We start from the raw sequence: 22,835 nt of genomic DNA on the forward strand, positions 1-22,835 counted from the left end.
TATAATTTAGGTGCTCATTTGGTTTTTGAGATATTCGCAAAAAAGTGTGGGTCTGCTAGGTTGACGTCAAGCTAGCAGACCCACAACTTAAATTTCATTTTATTTTAAATAAAAAATATACCAAAATTAGGAGCTATTTAGGTGCTTTTTAGTGCCACAAAATATAATTTAGGTTTTCTTTTAGTTTTCGAGATATTCGCAAAAAAGTGTGGGTCTGCTAGGTTAACGTCAAGCTAGCAGACCCACAACTTAAATTTCATTTTATTTTAAATAAAAAATATACCAAAATTAGGAGCTATTGAGGAGCTTTTTAGGGCCACAAAATATAATTTAGGTTTTCATTTACTTTTCGAGATAATCGCAAAAAAGTGTGGGTCTGCTAGGTTAACGTCAAGCTAGCAGACCCACAGCTTAAATTTCATTTTATTTTTAATAAAAAATATATCAAAATAAGGAGCTATTTAAGTGCTTTTTAGGGCCACAAAATATAATTTAGGTTTTCATTTCATTTTCGAGATATTCGCAAAAAAGTGTGGGTCTGCTAGGTTAACGTCAAGCTAGCAGACCCACAACTTAAATTTCATTTTATTTTAAATAAAAAATATATCAAAATTAGGAGATATTTAGGTGCTTTTTAGGGCCACAAAAGATAATTTGGGTTCTCATTTAGTTTTCGAGATATTCGCAAAAAAGTGTGGGTATGCTAGCTTGACGTTAACCTAGCAGACCCACAACTTAAATTTCATTTTATTTTAAATAAAAAATATATCAAAATTAGGAGCTATTTAGGTGCTTTTTAGGGCCACAAAATATAATTTAGGTTTTCATTTCGTTTTCGAGATATTCACAAAAAAGTGTGGGTATGCTAGCTTGACGTTAACCTAGCAGACCCACAACTTAAATTTCATTTTATTTTAAATAAAAAATATATCAAAATAAGGACCTGTTTAGGTGCTTTTTAGGGCCACAAAATATAATTTAGGTTTTCATTTAGTTTTGGAGATATTCGCAAAAAAGTGTGGGTCTGCTAGTTTAACGTCAGGCTAGCAGACCCACAACTTAAATTTCATTTTATCTTAAATAAAAAATATATCAAAATTAGGAGCTATTTAGGTGCTTTTTAGGGCCACAAAATATAATTTAGGTTTTCATTTCGTTTTCGAGATATTAGCAAAAAAGTGTGGGTCTGCTAGGTTAACGTCACGCTAGCATACCCACAACTTAAATTTCATTTTATTTTAAATAAAAAATATATCAAAATTAGGAGCTATTTAGGTGCTTTTTAGGGCCACAAAATATAATTTAGGTTTTCATTTCGTTTTCGAGATATTCGCAAAAAAGTGTGGGTCTGCTAGGTTAACGTCAAGCTAGCAGACCCACAACTTAAATTTCATTTTTAGGTTTTCATTTCGTTTTCGAGATATTCACAAAAAAGTGTGGGTATGCTAGCTTGACGTTAACCTAGCAGACCCACAACTTAAATTTCATTTTATTTTAAATAAAAAATATATCAAAATAAGGACCTGTTTAGGTGCTTTTTAGGGCCACAAAATATAATTTAGGTTTTCATTTAGTTTTGGAGATATTCGCAAAAAAGTGTGGGTCTGCTAGTTTAACGTCAGGCTAGCAGACCCACAACTTAAATTTCATTTTATTTTAAATAAAAAATATATATCTGCTAGCTTGACGTTAACCTAGCAGACCCACACTTTGTTGCGAATATCTCGAAAACTAAATGAAAACCTAAATTATATTTTGTGGCCCTAAAAAGCACCTAAATAGCTCCTACTTTTGATATATTTTTTATTTAAAATAAAATGAAATTTAAGTTGTGGGTCTGCTAGCTTGACGTTAACCTAGCAGACCCACACTTTTTAGCGAATATCTCGAAAACTAAATGAAAACCTAAATTATCTTTTGTGGCCCTAAAAAGCACCTAAATAGCTCCTAATTTTGATATATTTTTATTTAAAATAAAAGGAAATTTAAGTTGGGGGGTCTGCTAGCTTGACGTTAACCTAGCAGACCCACACTTTTTTGCGAATATCTCGAAAACTAAATGAAAACCTAAATTATCTTTTGTGGCCCTAAAAAGCACCTAAATAGCTCCTAATTTTGATATATTTTTTATTTAAAATAAAATGAAATTTAAGTTGTGGGTCTGCTAGCTTGACGTTAACCTAGCGGACCCACACTTTTTTGCGAATATCTCGAAAACCAAATGAGCACCTAAATTATCTTTTGTGGCCCTAAATAGCACCTAAAATGCACTTAATTCTCAAACAACTTAAACTTATTTTTGAGCACTTGGGTCTGCCAGCTTTACGCACGTGTGCACCGGCAATTTTGATGTTAATTTTTTTGGCAAAATTTTATAAAATTAATTGTTTTGTGCATCTAATCAGAAATAAACAAATTTATTGAGTGCAAAATGTCTTCAGCACTTGTAGCATTTATGTTATTGGACGAAGAAAGTTGCGAGAAAGTCAAAACGAAAATTTTGAGGGATCGCAGCAATCCATTGGAGCTGCCAGAGACAGCGTAAGCAAAATATTCTTTAATGTGCGTTTTTAAATATTTATAGTGTATTTGCAGTTTCATTGCATACTATCGCATAAACAGAGAGGTTGTCCTAATGGTATTGAACACCATTGGAGGACACTTGAACTCGGTTGCAAGTTCTAACAGTGCTGAAACTAGCAGCTACGTTACGATTTTTAGCTGAAGGATCATATCAAAGAGCAGTTGGCAAGGATTCTAGCATGAGTGTAGGTAGAAGCACGGTGTCAACGATTTTAGATGATGTGCTTCGTAAAGCCCTTCGTAATATCTGGATGTTTCTCCATAAATTCAGTCAAAATACTGTTCTGCATTGAATTTGTATGCCTTCCCCTATTAAGAATGAAAATATATGTATATTTATTTTTATAAAATTAACCTTTATTTACTTACATTTTTAGAAAATACTCAAGTGCAAGAGAACAACAACTATGAAAAAATGAAATCCAACAGCATTTAACTGATTGGTTTGTTTCCGATAGCAAAATCGATATTATTGGTTTCTGTGACACCTAAAAACGACACTAATTCCAATTCGAACATTAAACCGATAACATTGGATTTCATGACACCAAAGTGATTTTTTGTCGTTTTTAAATCCGATTCCGACAATTGGATTCCATGACAGCCCTGAATTACTTCAAAAGTCATTTTGCACGAAATTATAGCAGTTAATTTCCTAATGGGTTGTCTGCGAGAGTATAGAATGCCTGCGCGCGGGGAGGTGTGGTGCGCTTGCCTGAGTGTTTTACCAGAACAGCGCTTACGGGATGACGATCACTGCTTTAATGCAAAAAAACTTGACTTGTGATGTTGGCATGATTTGAAAATTTGTTTATTTAAAATAAATAAATACATATATCACAAGAATAAGAATAACAAAAAGTTACTGTTAAAGCCCTGAGCTCGATCCTCGAACCTCTGATCAAAAATTAAAAATCTCATCGAAAAACATTTGATCATGCACGGAATGACCCAAATAAATTTCTACAAATGTATATTTCTATGTATAACTATATAGCAAATTTCAATTTAATAAAATTATTTTAGTTAATGTGTTTGTTTGCTTGATAACTTTTTTTAAGTTTTGTGACAGACTAACTGACTCTCTAACAGTTCTATTTAATATGCGAAACAATGCTTTATTTTCCAGTTTCATTAATCTTAAATATTATAGAGCGAGTATTTTCTATTCTCTTTACCTATTGTCTCAACTACTTTTCGAGTGTAGCATTTCTAGTATATATTTTAGTATTTATTTATTCAGTTATTTATTTGAATTTATTATTATTTTACTTCTGCCGGGCTTTGTTGGTGGACTATAAAAACAGTAATTTAATTTTAGTGCGGGGTAAACTTTTTTATACTCAGCTGAGCAGAGCTCACAGAGTATATTAACTTTGTTCGCATAACGGTAATCCGTAACGGCATAAACTAATCGAGATAGATATAGACTTCTATATATCAAAATGATCTGGGCGAAAAAAGAAATTCATTTAGCCATGTCCGTCGGTCCGTCCGTCCGTCTGTAAACACGATAACCTGAGTAAATTTTGAGATATCTTGATGAAATTTGGTATGTAGGTTCCTGGGCGCTCATCTCAGATCGCTATTTAAAATGAACGATATCGGACTATAACCACGCCCACTTTTTCGATATAGAAAATTTCGAAAAACCGAAAAAGTGCGATAATTCATTACCAAAGACGGATTTTATAGCGATGAAACTTGGTAGGTGCTTTGAACTTATGACGCAAAATAGAAAATTAGAAAAATTTTGGACAATGGGCGTGGCACCGCCCACTTTTAAAAGAAGGTAATTTAAAAATTTTGCAAGCTGTAATTTGGCAGTCGTTGAAGATATCATGATAAAATTTGGTAGGCATATTACTCCTATTACTATATGTGTGCTAAATAAAAATTAACGAAATCGGATGGCGAACACGCCCACTTTTAAAAAAAAATTTTTTTAAGTCAAATTTTAACAAAAAATTTAATATCTTTACAGTATAAAAGTATATTATGTCAACATTCGACTCCAGTAATGATATGGTGCAACAAAATACAAAGATGAAAGAAACTTTCAAAATGGGCGTAACTCCGCCATTTTTCATTTAATTCGTCTAGAATACTTTTAATGCCATAAGTCGAACAAAAATTTACCAATCCTTGTGAAATTTGGTAGGGACATAGATTCTATGACGATAACTGTTTTCTGTGAAAATGGGCGAATTCGGATGAAGCCACGCCCAGTTTTTATACACAGTCGACCGTCTGTCCTTCCGCTCGGCCGTTAACACGATAACTTGCGCAAAAAACCATATATCTTATCTGAAGTCACTTTATCTTGGTATAAAATATGGCCGAAATCCGACTATGACCACGCCCACTTTTCCGATATCGAAAATTACGAAAAATGAAAAAATGCCATAATTCTGTACCAAATATGAAAAAAGAGATGAAACATGGTAATTGGATTGGTTTATTGACGCAAAATATAACTTTAGAAAAAACTTTGTAAAATGGGTGTGACACCTACCATATTAAGTAGAAGAAAATGAAAAAGTTCTGCAGGGCGAAATCAAAAGCCCCTGGAATCTTGGCAGGAATACTGTTCGTGGTATGACATATATAAATAAATTAGCGGTACCCGATAGAAGGTGTTCTGGTCACCATGGTCCACATTTTGGTCGATATCTCGAAAACGCCTTCACATATACAACTAAGGGCTACTCCCTTTTAAAACCCTCATTAATACTTTTGATTTGAAACCCATATCGTACAAACACATTCTAGAGTCACCCCTGGTCCACTCTTATTGCGACTTGCAAACGTCAAGCTGTATAGTTTGTTTTGTATCTGTGCTCTTGTCTTTTTTGATAAACAAATTGTTTAATATTGTTAAAGATAGTTTTATTGCTGACATAAGTAGTGAAGTGAATTCATTGAGTGTGCTAATTAAAGAAATTCAATTAATTTCAGTTGTTTTAGTTAATATTTAATATAAAAACTAATTTTTCATTAATTTGCATATACACACACTTATTTACATACAATTGATTTGCCGAGTGTTTTCTGCATTGCATTGTGTTGTTGCTGTTGATAGGCATCAGTTTTAATAGTGTAATTGTTTTTTTTTTTTGATTTTGCGCGCACACTTCATTTCTCTTTCTTAGTGTCACAGCTGTTTGCGCGGCTTGTTCAGTGTTATCACAGTGCATCTCAAACTGCTCATACAGTGCATCCAAACTGTTTTTTTTTATTTTTTCTATATAACCCGCTGTGCTATTTTTCAATTAATCAACTTACTCTCACTATTTTATTAATTTCTTTTTTCTCTCTCTTAATTTTTATTAAAATGTCTTACCTATATGCGAACTGCTTGATAAAAAGTGATTCCCATCCCTTCGTGTCATGCTGGATTTGCGATGGGCTCGCCCATATGAAATGTGCCGGTTTGTCAGCAAGAGTGGTTGACGCTCTCAACGATAGTGATAAGGGGGTTCGTTGGGCCTGTTTGAAATGTAGACCAACTGAGATTGATCTTTTCAAAGTTTTCAAACAGGCTCGTGATGGGTTCTCTGAAATAGGCAGGGAAATTGACGCACTGTCCAAGAAATTCATCCAGTATGAAAACTTATTTAAGTCTTTCAAATATCCGGATGACTTAACTAACGTAAACCAACATAGAAATTGTAATGCCGCCTCTAGTGCTCCGACACTCAATGCCGTTGCTGAAGTTCCTCCACCCGTAGTTACAGCACCCCCAACTATCGAATTAATAAATCTGGCATCTCCAAATACCTTACCAGCTCAGCCATCTTCATCCAAGGTTTCTTTAACAAAACCTAAAAAATATTCTGCAAAAGATAATCAAGATCCACAAAACCCTTCTACGGAATCCGAACCGCCGTCTAACAATCTTATTGTTGTCCCTATTAAAAAATATGTTTTTGTGTCAATATTTGATAAAGACACCACAGAAGAGGACCTAAAGTCGTACATCATCGCTAAGCTTAAATTTGAAAACGTGACAGTTCGAAAATTCAATTTTAACTATCCTAGGGATATTTCGTCTTTTAGGATTGATGTATCCGCACAACATTTTGATACTCCCTTAAATAATTCTTTTTGGCCGCCCGGTGCTTTTGTGCGGGAATTCGAGCGTAGGCGTAATACTAATATTTCAAATCTTGCTACACTTCCACATAACAATATTGCATCAAAAAACTGAATGTTAAATCGGTCCTAAATTTGTTTTATCAAAATGTTAGAGGTTTAAACACTAAACTAACTGAATTGTATTTGAAATCGTTTAACTGCAATTACAACATTATCGCTTTAACTGAAACTTGGCTAAAACCTCATGTATTTAACTCAGAGATTCTTTGCCATGATTACCAAATATACAGAAATGACCGCTTGAACAGAATTGGAGGTGGAGTTTTGCTTGCGGTACATTCTTCTGTACCTTCAGCTGAGGTTAATTTACCCATTATTGATTCTACAGAATTCAAATGCATTAGAATCAATCTCGGAATGGGTTGTGTCTATATCGCGGTCTGCTATATCCCACCATCTTCTGATCCTTCGGTGTATATGGATCATATTTTCCTGCTCAAAATTGTTAATTCATTGATGAAGCCCATTGATTCGATGATAGTCCTGGGTGACTTTAATCTCCCGCATGTATTATGGACCATATCTGATCAGAATATTGTACCTATTTCTTCTAACCTGTCCAACAACGAATTTTTAGCCGAAATAACTGAACTTTGCCTTAAACAGATAAATATAATTCCTAACATGTTCGGGAGGACCCTTGATTTGGTATTTGTCGATGATACATCAAAATGTACTCTAAGCCGGGGTGAACCTCTTACTGTACCTGAAGACCCTTACCATCCTTCCCTGGAAATGGCATACGAATTCGAAAGAAATTCTCCGAGTAGCATTGCTACTAAATACGACTCTAGTTTCAGATTTCAATTCGCGAAGGCTAATTTTAGTAAACTTAATCAAACTTTATCTACAGTGGCTTGGCCCAAATATGGTGTAGATATTGACAAAAATGTTTCTGACTTTTATACCACCATTTACGGTATTTTGGAAAAACACGTACCTAAGCGAAAACGTGTGTCTACCGAATCAGTCCAAATATGGTTCACTAAAGAGCTGAAGTCCTTAAAAAACAGAAAATCTCGCTTCTTCAAATTATACAAAAGGTCGGGCTCTCACTCCGATTACTTGCATTACTCTATTTTGCGTCATAAATATTTTCAATTAAACAAAAAGTGCTATAATACGTACATCTGTAAGATGAAAAGGAAAATAATTTGCAATCCGAAAGCTTTCTATAATTTCGTGAACTCTAAACGTAGGGTTAAAGGGTTTCCCTCTGCTTTAAAATACCAGGGTGATTTGTCTAGCGACGATCAAGATATTGCTAACTTCTTTGCACAATTTTTCAAGTCCAACTATTCCAATGAATTCAATACTTTTTCAAATGAATATCCATTTCAGCTTAACTCACTTAACACCATTAATATTCCAGAAATATATCCGGATGAAGTTTTTTCATATTTAACGTCTTTGAAAGAATCTTACAAGTACGGTCCTGATTTAATTCCCACTTGTTTTCTTCAAAAATGCGCTGAACACATTTATCAGCCTCTAACTGATTTATTCAATATGTCCCTAAAAAGTGGAGTCTTTCCTTCTGCTTGGAAGGAATCTTTTCTCATACCCCTTCACAAAAGTGGTAGTAGGTCGTGTGTAGAGAACTATCGAGGAATAGCAAAGTTGTCGGCCATCCCAAAGTTGTTTGAAGCTATCGTTACCAATCAGCTAACATTTTCCATTTCTACTTTGATTGCAGAACCGCAACACGGATTCTGTAAAGGCAAATCTACCATTACTAATCTACTTGAATTCACAACTCATGTTTCTAAGGGATTTAGAGAAAATCTTCACACAGATGTTATTTATACTGATTTCAGTAAAGCATTTGACAAAGTATCCCACTCCTTACTTATCTACAAGCTGGATCGGCTTGGCTTCCAACCTGGTCTCACCCAGTGGATCTCGTCGTATCTCTGCGGTCGAAGGCAAAAAGTTATTTTTAAAAATACTTTTTCAAATGTCATCGATGTTCCCTCTGGCGTCCCACAAGGCAGCCACCTTGGTCCAATTCTGTTCTTGCTATTTATTAATGATATCTGTTCCACTATAAAATATTTCAAAATCTTAATGTATGCTGATGATGTAAAACTTTTTAGGTCTTATGCGTCTATCGAAGAACGTCCCTTGCTTCAAGCGGATTTAAACTGCCTAGTTACTTGGTGCAACGTAAATTCAGTGCCGCTGAACCTCAATAAATGCAAATTCATGTGCCTATCTCGAAGATCTTTGCCAGCAGCCTCTTACGTAATTAATAATTTTTGTCTTCTATCAGCAAACTATTTTGAGGACTTGGGAGTCACAATAGATGCTAAACTTAGTTTCAACCTTCATATTAATGCTACTGTCAATAAGGCTGGAGGTGTTCTTTCATACGTGAAACGGTGGTCCAAAGAATTTAGTGACCCTTATGTAACTAAAGCCCTTTTCATCACCTTAGTTAGACCGATACTAGAATACGGATCAATAGTCTGGAATCCACAATATCGAGTTCATGCAGATAGACTTGAATCAATACAAAAGCAATTTCTACTTTTCTCTTTAAGGAATTTTCAGTGGGACTCTGCGTATAATCTTCCACCTTATACTAGTCGGTTGAAGCTTATCAATCTTCCAACTCTTGCAAGTCGTAGAGAAATGCTAGGCGTTATATTTATGGCTAAACTCCTGAATGGACTGATTTCTAGTCCAATTCTTTTGAACGAAGTAAATTTCAACGTCCCATCACGGGTGTCAAGACATTACAAACCTCTTCTTTTGAGGCAGTGTAGAACTAATTTCGAATTAAATGAATCTTTTCGGTGTTTGTGTCATGATTTTAACACTCATTCTAATTCATTTGATAAAACGGATTCACTTTTTACCATAAAGAAAACTGTCTTATCCTATCTTAACTCTTAACACAAAAAAAAAAAAAAAAAAAAATCAAATAAATTAAAAATGTTCACTTATTTAACAATGTAGTATATATATGTATAATTTCTATGTAATTTCTAACTGTTATGTATAGTACTCAGCTGATGATTTTTATTCTGTAGCTGAGCAGTTTTAGATCTCGACGCTTAACAAACCTCCGCCTATCAACAACTCGGCAATAACAAATCCGTGCGCCATGCGGATGCGCCCCTCGCGCCGGTCGGGCGGGCTTTGGAGGGTTTAATCCGTTGGGTATTATTATTATTATTATTATCTCGAAAAGGCGTCCACCTATAGAACTATGGCCCACTCCCTTTACAATACTCTTTAATACCTTCCATTTGAAACCCATGTCAGACAAACACATTCCAGGGTTACCCTAGGTTCATTTTGCTAAATGGTGATTTTCCCTTATTTTGTCACCAAAGCTCTCAGCTGAGTATGTAATGTTCGGTTACACCCGAACTTAGCCTTCCTTATTTGTTTATATGGAAAAAGTCTTGAACAACCTACGGAAAACAAATTTTCAAAAATCAATACAAATTTTAAGAGACAACTTACTTTTACTTTGAATAACATTGATTGCGCTTTAGAACTGCATACTCAAAAAAATCTGAAATATTTAAATAAAAGCTTCGACATTTTTTTGTAAATTTCGATTTTTTTCGAAAAGGGTTTTGAGATTGTTTTGTGTACTTTCCGTACCGAAATTCATAAAAGTTTCTTCTTAAGCTAACGAAAATAAATATTGATAAAATACGAAATTTTATAAAAATTGGCACTGCTATTTTATTTCCTGCCGCTGTACAACAACACCAGATAAATAAAGAAATAAAAAATTATTATTGCAACTTAAAGCGAATAACGGTAACTTTGTAAGCCTGTGTTGAATGAAATATTCTACACTTGGTAGATTGGTAATATAATAGTAACTTCGAAATCATACCGTCATAGACAAAAAAGTTTTAGAATGTTATATATCAGAACTTGTTTCAGATTATTCCAACATTTTGCCAGCTAAGATTGAATGGTTTTGAAACAAATAAAAAAGTGAGTTTGAAAAAAATTTGCCGTAGAATATTCTTCCGGTAAAATATTGTAGATAAATGACTGTCTATGAATGCGTGAAAAAGTGAGATATATACTTAACCTTTAAGAAACCGATTTAAATCAGTTTTTTTTGGTTAATCACATACAAACTTAATATTTACATGGAAGTAGACAGTTCAAATTTATTCACACAGTATGTGCTCCCAATGTCATGCTGTGACTTCTTAAACTAGTTGTTAAAGGGACATAACTAATAATTTGACCTAAATTGGAGTCAAAATGTCCCACCCGTCACATTGGCATACCCTTAAAGTAAATTTCTAAGATATGCCATTCGTCGTTTAGAGAAGGGAGTAAGATAAAATTCCTTAAATTTCAAATCAAATTTAGAATCTTATTTATTAAGTTGTTATGCAAATACTTTACAACTGGTCACCCGTTCAAACATTTGAAAAAAAGAGGAAAACATGTAAGGAGTACTGGTGTTCTTACTTTCATTATTTCCTGCTCAAAACATAATAAATCCCCGCCACCTAACATATTCTTTCAACTCCCTAATTTAGGCTCTTTCTGTAGACCGAATATTTAAGCAGACACCGCTCAAAAATAGTACGTCTGAGGAATAAGTGTGCTATTCGTGGAGTGCATGCGCAACCAGTTTTTTTTAGCGTCATCACTCAGAACTCATAATGGCCGCATCAGCGTGCTTCAATGCTGAGATTTTGAACAACATTTAATGAAGCATTAAGAAAATTAAAAAAAAAATATATATAACAAAAATTGGCGTCACGAACAGACAGACCAGTTTGCAAACAAACAAACCAAACAATACCACAACAACAAATACCTTGCTTAGTAATAAACTTTCAAAGCAAGAATCAGTAAAAACAACAACAACAAAAAATTTACCATAAAACAAATACTGAAGTGGGTACCTCGAAAACTTGTTTCTGGACACAGTCATCACGCTACAATCACTTCAGGTTTGGAGTAGCTGTGGCTTGTTGGCGAGATTTCATTGCTTGTCGTTGTTGTTGGTAGTTTGTTGCTGACTTTTTTTTTTTCTTTTTTTGCTCTTACTCCATGTGCTTGTTTTCATCTTTGAGCACAGCTTTTATTGTTATAGCAAATAATTTTTTTACTGCTGCCTCATGTGGTTGTTGTCTCTACTGTCACTGATTTCTTTTGCTATTTTATTATTCTCATACTTTGCTTTACTGATTTATGTCCTTCTATCACATTTGTTTCATTCCAAGTCATATTTGCTTTACATAAACATTGTTGTTCCCAGAGCAGACCAATCGAAAGAAAACGAAGAACATGAAACATGCCCAGATATATAAAAATCCAGATTCTCATAAGGGCATGCAGTAGCCCAAAAACCCTTTCCCTCACTTTACTTAATTTCTCGGGCTTATCTCTGCTTTAGACTTCTCATCTGCGTTTTGAGCATAAACACGTTTTTGTGCTGGTGGGTTGGTGCTTTGTCTGCTTCTTCCTTATTTTATTGCCGCTTTTTTCTTTCAGATTCGGATTTCTTGTTGATGGTCCGCTATTTTTTCGTTTACCTACATTTCCAGGTTTTAGTATTGAAGCAACAACAACAATAATCATAACAATACCAATCCTAACAATAGCATCAACAATAATAAAAAAACTGACTCATCGTTTGTCATTATACTCAGCGTGCTTTGCACACAGAGTATATTAACTTTGATTGGATAACGGTTGGTTGTACAGGTATAAAGGAATCGAGATAGATATATAGTTCCATATATCAAAATTGTCAGTATCGAAAAAAATTTGATTGAGCCATGTCCGTCCGTCCGTCTGAGATCGCTATTTAAAATGAAGGAAATCGGACCATAACCACGCCCACTTTTTCGATATCGAAAATTTCGAAAAACCGAAAAAGTGCGATAATTCATTACCAAAGACGGATAAAGCGATGAAACTTGGTAGGTAGGTTGACCTTATGACGCAGAATAGAAAATTAGTAAAATTTTGGACAATGGGCGTGGTACTGCCCACTTTTAAAAGAAGGTAATTTAAAAGTTTTCCAAACTGTAATTTGGCAGTCGTTGAAGATGTCATGATGAAATTTGGCAGGAACGTTACTCCTATTACTATATGAGTGCTCAATAAAAATTAGCAAAATCGGATGACGAACACGCTCACTTAAAAAAAAATTTTTTTAATCAAATTTTAACATGAAATTTTATATATTTACGGTATATAAGTAAATTATGTCAAAATTCAACTCCAGTAATGATATGGTGCAACAAAAGACAAAAATAAAAGAAAATTTCAAAATGGGCGCGGCTCCGCCCTTTTTCATTTAATTTGTCTAGAATACTTTTAATGCCATAAGTCGAACAAAAATTTACCAATCCTTGTGAAATTTGGTAGAGGCATAGATTCTATGACGATAACTGTTTTCTCGCTTTATCTTGGTATTTTTATCACCAATATGGCCGAAATCCGACTATGAACACGCCCAATTTTTCGATATCGAAAATTACGAAAAATAAAAAAAAATGCCATAATTCTATACCAAATATGAAAAAAGGGATGAAACATGATAATTGGATTGGTTTATTGACGCAAAATATAACTTTAGAAAAAACTTTGTAAAATGGGTGTGACCCCTGACCCCATATTAAGTAGAAGAAAATGTTCTGCAGGGCGAAATCAAAAGCCCTTGGAATCTTGGCAAGAATACTGTTTGTGGTATTACATATATAAATAAATTAGCGGTACCCGACAGATGACGCCTTTATGTCGATATCTCGAAAAGGCTCCACCTATAGAACTAACGCCCACTTCCTTTTAAAATACTCATTAGCACCTTTCATTTGATACCCATATCGTACAAACACATTCTAGAGTCACCACTGGTCCGCCTTTATGTCGATATCTCGAAAAGGCGTCCACCTATAGAACTAACGCCCACTTCCTTTTAAAATACTCATTAGCACCTTTCATTTGATACCCATATCGTTCAAACACATTCTAGAGTCACCACTGGTCCGCCTTTATGTCGATATCTCGAAAAGGCGTCCACCTATAGAACTAAGGATCACTACCTTTTAAAATACTCATTAGCACCTTTCATTTGATACACATATCCTACAAACACATTCTTGAGTCACCCCTGGTCCACCTTTATGGCGATATCTCGAAAAGGCGTCCACCCATCGCACTAAGGCCCACCCCTTTTAAAATACTCATTACCACCTTTCATTTGATACCCATATCGTACAAATGCATTTTAGAGTCACCCCTGGTCCACCTTTATGGCGATATCTCGAAAAGGCGTTCACCTATAGAACTAAGGCCCACTTCCTTTAAAAAAATACTCATTAACACCTTTCATTTAATTCCCATATCGTACAAACACATTCTAGAGTCACCCCTGGTCCACCTTTACGGCGATATCTCGAAAAGGCGTCCACCTATGGAACTAAGGCCCACTCCCTTTTAAATAATCACTAACACCTTCCATTGGTACCCATATCGTACAAACACATTCTTGAGTTACCCCTGGTCCACCTTTATGGCAATATGCCGAAATGGCGTCCACCTATAGAACTATGGCCCACTCCCCTTTAAAATACTCTTTAATACCTTCCATTTGATACCCATGTCATACAAACACATTCCAGGTTTACCCTAAGTTCACTTTCCTACATGGTGATTTTCCCTTTTTTGTCTCCAAAGCTCTCAGCTGAGTATGTAATGTTCGGTTACACCCGAACTTAGCCTTCCTTACTTGTTTTTTATATAATGGTGGTGTTAAGTTGGCAGACGCGCACAGTGGGCTACGTTCTTCGAATAAGATACTTTAAATTTGCTGGGTGTGTTTGTAACATATTCTATCATATTATATTTATAATTAAATCAAAAACGACAATTTAACCACACTTTGAATAAAAAAACACCTACTTTGGGTTAGGCTGACCGACCAACGGTTAGTGAAAACTTCAAACAGAATAACTGTGTCCATAATGTTGCCAGAAGTTTTAACAAGGACCAAACTGAAAACTCTGTCAAAAACCAGGATCTATGTTATAAAATAGCATCTTCGTCTTGATAAATACCAGAAGCTGTCTAAGATCAAGGCTGCCGCCGTCTTGTGGTGATAGTGTGTGTAAGAGTAACTGATGGTCTAAGGTTATATGGATGGGAGCCATCGGTGTATACGTATATCGCTTCGTCCGCCATCAGAGAGCCCTTGAACCTCTACTGTGATTTTAAAATTCACATCGAAGCGCAGATACGGGGTCAGATAGTATTTTCGTCCAATATTTGATGAGGCTTCACTACTTTTATCTCGTTATGCTAAGCAGTGATAGTCTGCATACCTCTCTAAGGTTGTTTTTTGAGGGGGGTGATTAACTGACATTATGATCGCTTTAAATAGGCATAAGAACAATACGCATTATGTTATATTAGGTTAGGCCTTACGGCCACTTCCAAATGTGTGTGTTGAAAATCAAGAGATTTTTTATTCAAAATTTTCTCTAAACTTCTTATCTCGGAGAGAACCTCTCTAGGCCAGCCTTTTATCCGCTTTTTCGCTAGAATGGGACCAAAACATAGGAAGAGGTGAGCCATAAAATAGTTTAGCTTGTATCCGCTTGAGGGAAAAAAGCTGACTTTATGACCATTTCGAAAAAGCAGGATGGCACTAGAGGCAGTTGTGACCATTTGAAATTTGACGTTGTGATCATTTCTTGTGATCATAATATCAATTGGCTGCGGTCATTTGAAGTGGTCATAAAGCCAATTGACGTTACAACCGTTGATCTTATGTCATCCCTCCGTTCTTTGTGCACGTGTCCACCAAACATGAACTCCATGAGAGGAGAGGGGGTGCGATAGGCACCACATACATCCCAACATTCTTTTACATGCATACAGTTCCATCGAGGCTTTCGCACTCCTCCTTCACGTTGAGCTTCCACGACCGCGTTGGCGGTCAACCCGACACTAAATACTCAGATATGGGTGCCCCGAAGCAAACGATCCATCAAAGAGCTAACTGTTGGAAGACATTTTCCACTTATAACAACTGCAGCGCCATTTCCGTATGCCGTGAATTTAACTGAAACCAAGTAGGTCCTCCGCAGCTGTTTGATAACCAGCATTCACAGCAGGGGAGAATGTATCCCGTCCTGAGGTTCGGTCTTGTCCACTGATTTTGTAGCCCCATAGCGCCCTATTGCAAGGTAGTCTTTCTGCAATTAGGTATGCAGCCGATCCATCTGGTTAGGGCTGAATAAACTTCAATGTAATGAAGAGCAGTCATAATCGTTCAAAACTCCCCGGTAATGTCCAAGAGGATTCCTTGTATTCAAGGCTTTCTCTATGTTTATGAGTACTTTGTACAGTGCAGTGTATACCGAGCTGCCTTTGGTGTATCCATGTTGTGTTAAGGAGAACTGTTTTTTAAACATGTTGAACTTACTCTTTTGGCTATTTACTGGCATATATGGGCTTAAAAAAGTTACTACAAAAGCTTTCTTACCTAATTACTGTTCATGAACTTGCGCCAGTCCCTTCTTCGTTGGGTTAACTGGCTGCTTCGCCCCATTCAATGGGCGGCACGACCACCCACAAATTGTCATCGAAGTCCTATAACGGGAGTCCCAGGATACTGTCAGTTTCAACAGGGGCGGACCATAAGGAGATTGGTGTTAGAGGCGTAGGTTCGACATTACAATTGAAAAGATATTTGGTGTCATGTGAAGGTTTAACCTTTTACAGTATCCAGAACGAAGTTGGGACAGGGTGACTCGTTTCTCCCTTGGTAGTGTGCTTTGTTCTTCTGCAAGAGTAGGATATTGTATATTGATAACAAGGTTTACCGGGCGCGTCCTGGCAAAGGAGCTTACCGATTCTGTGTAGATTTTGCGTAGAACCTCCTCATGCTTGTCTGGTTCAGACGGCTGTGTTGGAAGGTGCCGAATCTCATTATAGTAGTTATAGAGATGTTCCCTTAACCCCCGTGGAGGCGGGGCTAGATCAAGCAGTTGTTTGATAGGGTGTCCTGGCTTGTGACAGTTAAACAAAAACTGCCTGTTCAGCATTTCGATGTGCTCTTTAATGTTGAGCTCTTTGGACTCGCCGTGTAGGTGGTGTTCAGGGGTCATAAGGAGACATTCCGTGGCAGTTCTGATTGCAGGGTTGGAAACATTAAGAGGTCGTTTAACACCAGCTAGAGCAGATGAGCAGCAAATATGGCACCCCTTCAAAGCTACAAAATGAGGAAGGACTTATTTTTAATACTCCCGCGCCTTGTAAAATATATTCGATATCTTCGTCCTATTATTTGCATTGGGATGCCACGATGACATTTCATTTAACTAAGATCTAATCTAGAAAAAGAATATATACCGAAAGTCCATAGCAATCTTAAACTGACTGAGCCTGTAAATTTGACCGGTTTTTTGACGGCTGGTGATTCTGTGAGATGTTTTCTGCACCAATTTCCTCCGTAAACGCTTCAGCCTGATTGAAATTTGTTTTAATGTATCCGTTTCACGTTGCCTTTGCAAACTTTCTGTGGTTATATTGATAAGCTGAACTACAGAAAGCATATCTATCTCCAAACATGATTTCACGAGTTCATTTTATCCCACTGTAACGCGCGTGTGCTTCCACTTCCTCACTCCCCCATAACTTATACATACGTATGTACATACACGTATGTGTATACATTGTTCCCGGTTTTTCTTCTTTCTCGTATGTCTTTTTTGTTCTCCTTCCTTATTCTTAATGGCCTTACACGTTATTTATTTTTTTTCCACACTGGAAACACTACCAAGTTTTTTTTTTACTTATATTTCTTTGAGATATACAGTCGGTCCTCCATGCATATGTATATAAGTACACTCGCGCACGTCCACTTGATTGCATCTTCTTATATTGCTTTGGGTCCATCGACTTCTGCTGATGTTGGTTCTTAACTGCTGCTGCTGACTCGATTGTGGTTTATTTGTTTGGTGGTTGCTGTACCCATAAACTCTGGCTTGTACATTTTCTCTTGTGCCTTAAATTAACTCTTTCTGTACTGATTTTTAATTTTTTCTTTCCTTTTTTCAGTATTGCCTTCTTTCGGCTCAACTTTTTTCTTCGAACATTAATCATTAAGATTGTCTTTGTACTCCATGTGTTCTTGTATTTTTTTGTATTTTTTCCCCTTTGTTGTATATTTGTAATATTCAGTTTCCATTTTTGGATGGTTATTCACTGACTTATTCCTCCACTTCCTCCTCCTTCAAAGTGGATTTTTGGCTTTCGAAGACGATTTGAAGCATTTTATGTACAAATTTGGTTCGTACTTCTCCTTAAATGGGGAATGGTGGATGAGTTCGCAAAGTATATAAATGCAACAAGTACTTAATTATAAATATTTTAGTTTGGATGTAATTCTACACTTATAATCAGCTGGGAAGTTGAGCAACAGGGTTCTTGGGGATATATATAGCACTGCTTCTCCTAGAATTTGGTAACATTTAAGGCACTTAGCGCATCTTCCACTGCAGCTATTTTGGTCTCGAAACACTTCTTTATATATGTGAAATAGTTCCAAAGATAAATACATTGGAAAAGACTAGTTAACCAACCGCGACACTTTGTAAACAGAAAAACATGATGTAATAATAAAGGTGATGTCAACAACATAAGCTCATTTTTCGGCAGCTCTAAATGCCAGTATTTACGTGTATTTCAAAAGCAATAAATTTGGATTGTTTAATTTTTCGTACAAATTCTCCAAATAAATTAGTTTTCTGCAAAATGTTGTCTATATTCTGTTAGGGAATACAAAGTTACGTTAATCTTTTTGGCTAAACAATTCTAGTAACGGCTTATATAGTTACAATATTTCTAAACGTATAGTAAAATCTACTACGATTGTAGTAGAACTCAAAGGCAGTTCTGTATGATAAATTCTGCATGCCGAACTTGTTAGAATAAGGTAAAACGTCAACGGAATGATAACACCAGAATATTCATTTCATCATGCAGAAGAACAAACAACTTTGTTTAATATTTGACTTTTCACTTTTTTTGATTTTTGCTGAATATAAGAAACGCTCCAATCTTGCATTTTCACTAGGGGACCGTCCAAAAATTTACAAGTTTCCCCAAAACAATCAATCTCAATCAAAGGTGCAGGCAATCCCCATACAGAGAAGAGATAGTTCCTAAACTTAAGCAAAGTGGTCTAGTACCAAGCTTTGGGAATTCTTAAAATAAGTAAATAGTAGGTTTGAAAATTGCCAGTGCAAACCTTTACCCCATCGTCTTGAACTTCAGTCTACTCATTTCTCTGTTCTTGCCCATTCAATGGATCACAGAAAGGAAAATAAGCTCCTCGTTTTCAGAGTCCATCAAAAATAAAGACATCAATACTTAATGTGCTTGCAAGCTAATAAAAAGAAGTTTCCCTACGTTCATTTGGTCTAAATATGAGTCAAAATATTATTCAGTTTGCTCTTTTTCTCATCCTGCATCTCTATCTATAACTCCTTGAATACAGCTGACCGAATACGTCGCATACTTGAAGTGCCTTTCAAAATACTGTCAAACTCTTATCTTGATTTGGCAAATAAATTAACACAGAACAGTGCTTACATAAAACGAAATTAAAAGGGACTGAGATACAGCAGATCAAGCAATGAATCAGTTATCGCTTGCACTTCAAGCCAAAGATGACTTGGTACGCAACTCTCTCATTTTTGCGCTCTCACGAGGGTTTCATCTCAAATTTGAGTTGGCAACAATCACAGATCCCTTGCGCCAGCTGAAGCGGCTGCCAGAACAAAAAATGTGCCAGCTAAAATGATAAAAAAAGTTCGGTAAACTTTAATTTGACCTGCAATTAGAAATGCGTTCAAAAATTATGGGAAAAGGGATAAAAATACTTGTTTTAGTGTAAATATTATTAGCTGGAAGGCGGAGGGAGGGTAAATATTGTTTCCCATTCAAAATTTATCACTAAAAACAGGTTTTGTAAATATGAAGTCCCGATGCAACCAGTCCATTTTGATTACAGAACCTGGAACGTCAAACATGTAGGATAAGCCCTATCCATTAAATGGTGTAAACTATTATATCATAGGTCCGATTTACTGAAATTTCAAAAGAATATATGGTTTTCACTGTGAGTTAAATGCGTTACAATATTTGACTAATTAATTTGATCAAAATGTAAATTTTACTTAGATTTGTTTATATTTGACTTTAACTAGTCCTATTATTGCAAAATAAGTTTAAGGAAATAAATATTTTACGACTATCATTTTATTAAATGATTAAAACTATAATCGTCGAAATGTATGTCAAAGATCCCCATATTCAGATCTATTCATTTTTGTTTGGAGTGGCATCATTAACAAATGTTATAAACAATGTGCATTTTGACAGCGCTCTTCGAAACAAAGAGTTGCAAATCCATTCATCTATACTTCAAGCAGGAAACATCTCATGCGTAAATTCTATGCCCAATTTTTTTTATACACACCATTACAAAAAAGGTGTTGCTTTTATATTCGAAACTCTGTTGGCTTTATGTACTAATACTCCAATAACTACCATTTCTCATCTCTCTGTATTGAGATACAGAGGAGTTATTCAACTTTATCGACTTCTAACAGACAAACATTTGTACCTCAACGAATAATTTAAAAAAGGGTAAAAGAATTTCGGACGAATAATATTTTTCCTGTATACCTACGTTATGTTCTCTGTATTTCTCTTGTTTGTTGTCGCCCTTCCTCCTAATACGGTTTTAGTACTGGTGTAAATGTGTAAACTATATTTTAAAAAACAAGCGAGCCAGTTTGTATTTCTATAGGTTTTTTTGACATTCGGCCGTTTTTTCTTTATTTTTTGTGACAAATGAAAATTTTGTTTTTAGTTTAAAAATTTTGTGCTTAAAAACACAACTAAAATCAACTTTCTTGTGGAAAAAGTGAACCATTAGAAACTGAAATAATTTTCCCGTGTTATGTGCATTGTTTTTGTTGTTAAAAATGTAAATGTAAAAAATAATAAACAAAAAAAAAAAATATAAACAAAAACATGTCAAACTAATTTTGTCTCGCTTTCTCATGGTAGATATTGTTTTTGTATTTTGAAATTCCGATAAAGTTTCGTCAGTTTTTCTAGCTTGGAATACAAGAAAAAATAAAGTAGTGTCATATAAGTAGTACTGTAAGATTAATTAAAATGCAAATTTGTTTTTGGTTTCGAGTTTACAGTCCAATAAATCAGAAAAACGCCCTGAAGAAGACCAAAGTAGAAGGTCGAAACTTTGGCGAAAAATAAAAAAGGCGTTTTTCTGATTTATTGGACTGTAAACCCGAAACCAAAAACAAATTTGCAATAAATAAAGAAAACAGTCGGTAGTACAAAAAAAAATATTAATTAAAATATTATATATTCGGAATTTGCGGCTGTATAGGCACTTCGAAATCATGAAATTAAAGTAAGTGAATAAATGTAAGGCGCGATAACTACCGAAGATATTTTAGGCCGATCTTCTCTCTTACAATTTCCGTCATACTCCTTTTAATTTTTCCTACAAATTGGTGGGACGGGACGTGGTAGGTATGCCTGTCGTAAGAGGCGACTAAAGTACCAGATTCAATGGGCTGTGTAGCGCAACCCTTCAGGTTGCCAGCGCAATATACAGCCAAACCTAATTATCAACCTCACCTATTCGCGGCGAATCCTGTTTCACTAACAGACGAGGCTCTGGCGACCCCAAGCTCCTCATGGAACTTGGGGGTGGGGAGGGAGGGATGGCCTGAAGGTTTAATGTGGCCATATAAATCGTTCCCGAGATGGTCGGGCTAGCACCTTAATGGTGCTGTGTTACCGGAGCGTACCGGATCTGTATCCTGCAAAGAACCATCACATCGATAACACTCCCCAAAACCTTCGGGGAGCAACCTTATCGTTACAACAACAACAAAAACGGGACCTACTTGTTTTTTATGCCGACTCCGTACGGTATCTGCAAGGCAGATGAGCTTCCACTGAGAAACTTTTCATGGCAGAAATACACTCGGAGTGCTTGCCAAACACTGCCGCGGGTCGACCCCGCTTAGAAAAATTTTCTTATAATTGAAAACAAAAAATTTGATGTTTTATAGAATGCATGCAAATACTGTAAACAAATTTAGCTTTATTCATCGGTAAAGTCACCATAATTCACCTACAACGAGTTAACTGCACACTTACCACGTCGTTTTGGTCCTAAACTGAGGATTTTGGGATCTCTGACTATGCAGTTTTTGTATACTTGGGTAGAGTTACAAATTGAGGGATGTGCCGCAAAAAATATTCTCTTCACTTTCACTATCGAACAAAGTTCTATTTTGCAAAGTATTCTACAGCACATCTGATTATACATAAACAGCTTTATTTCTTTTATACAGTTTACAACACACCCCGCTTATAAGCTGATGACATCAAAATCTGTTTTCTCAGTAACCAATTATTTCTATAAGCAGCTGTGTGTTAAATAAACAATAAAACAAAAATTTAAAAGAAAAGAAAACTATAATATCTAATATAACAGGTGTTTACAAAGATTTTTAATTGTTTACCTTTTTTTCTTTGCAGTAAGTACATCTTTACAAATTTTAAAAGAACAGACGAATGTTGAACGCATAAAGAAAAGAAAAAAAGCTGAAGCGAAAAAAGAAGCCTTGAATGCAATGCGAATAAAGAAAAAAATTCTACGAAATTTGCTGAGAGACTACGTGCTTTTAAAAGTTAAATATATTTGTGAATAATAAAGATGAAATACTTACGGTTGCAATATCAATACGGCACCAACAAACTACGTAAAACTTCAGTTACTTACGATTGATTGCATTTTGTGGATTTTGTGAAAATCCTTGGTAAATAAATCCATTTTAAGTGGTTTGTTTATAGAGAACATGTGCAGAATATCTATAATTTGGCGCAATTGGTTTTTTGTGTGAGGAAGTCTAAAAAAGCTAAATGACTTCTCGTTTTAAAATAAATATGTATAAATTATATCTATTAAATAGTTATATATTTAGAGTACATAGGGAGGGAATGTTTTCGGGGTTACCCCCTTTATCCCC

General features: G+C 35.5%; 1 protein-coding gene across 4 annotated transcripts in view; it reads left to right on the top strand.

The window, feature by feature from the left end:
* kek5 (kekkon 5) overlaps positions 1-22,835 on the top strand; it is a 780,906-nt gene that overhangs the window by 26,404 nt on the left and 731,667 nt on the right. For 3 of the 4 annotated variants that reach the window (XR_010953108.1, XM_067784518.1, XM_067784512.1), the window contains exon 2: positions 22,345-22,625. The exons of the other annotated variant lie outside the window; for it this stretch is intronic. The gene's annotated coding sequence lies outside the window, so the exon portion shown is untranslated. The remainder of the gene's footprint in view (positions 1-22,344; positions 22,626-22,835) is intronic. 4 annotated transcript variants of the gene reach the window in all.

Source organism: Eurosta solidaginis, chromosome 4, assembly GCF_040869045.1.
Source record: "Eurosta solidaginis isolate ZX-2024a chromosome 4, ASM4086904v1, whole genome shotgun sequence".
In the NCBI taxonomy this organism is placed as follows: Eukaryota; Metazoa; Arthropoda; class Insecta; order Diptera; family Tephritidae; genus Eurosta; species Eurosta solidaginis.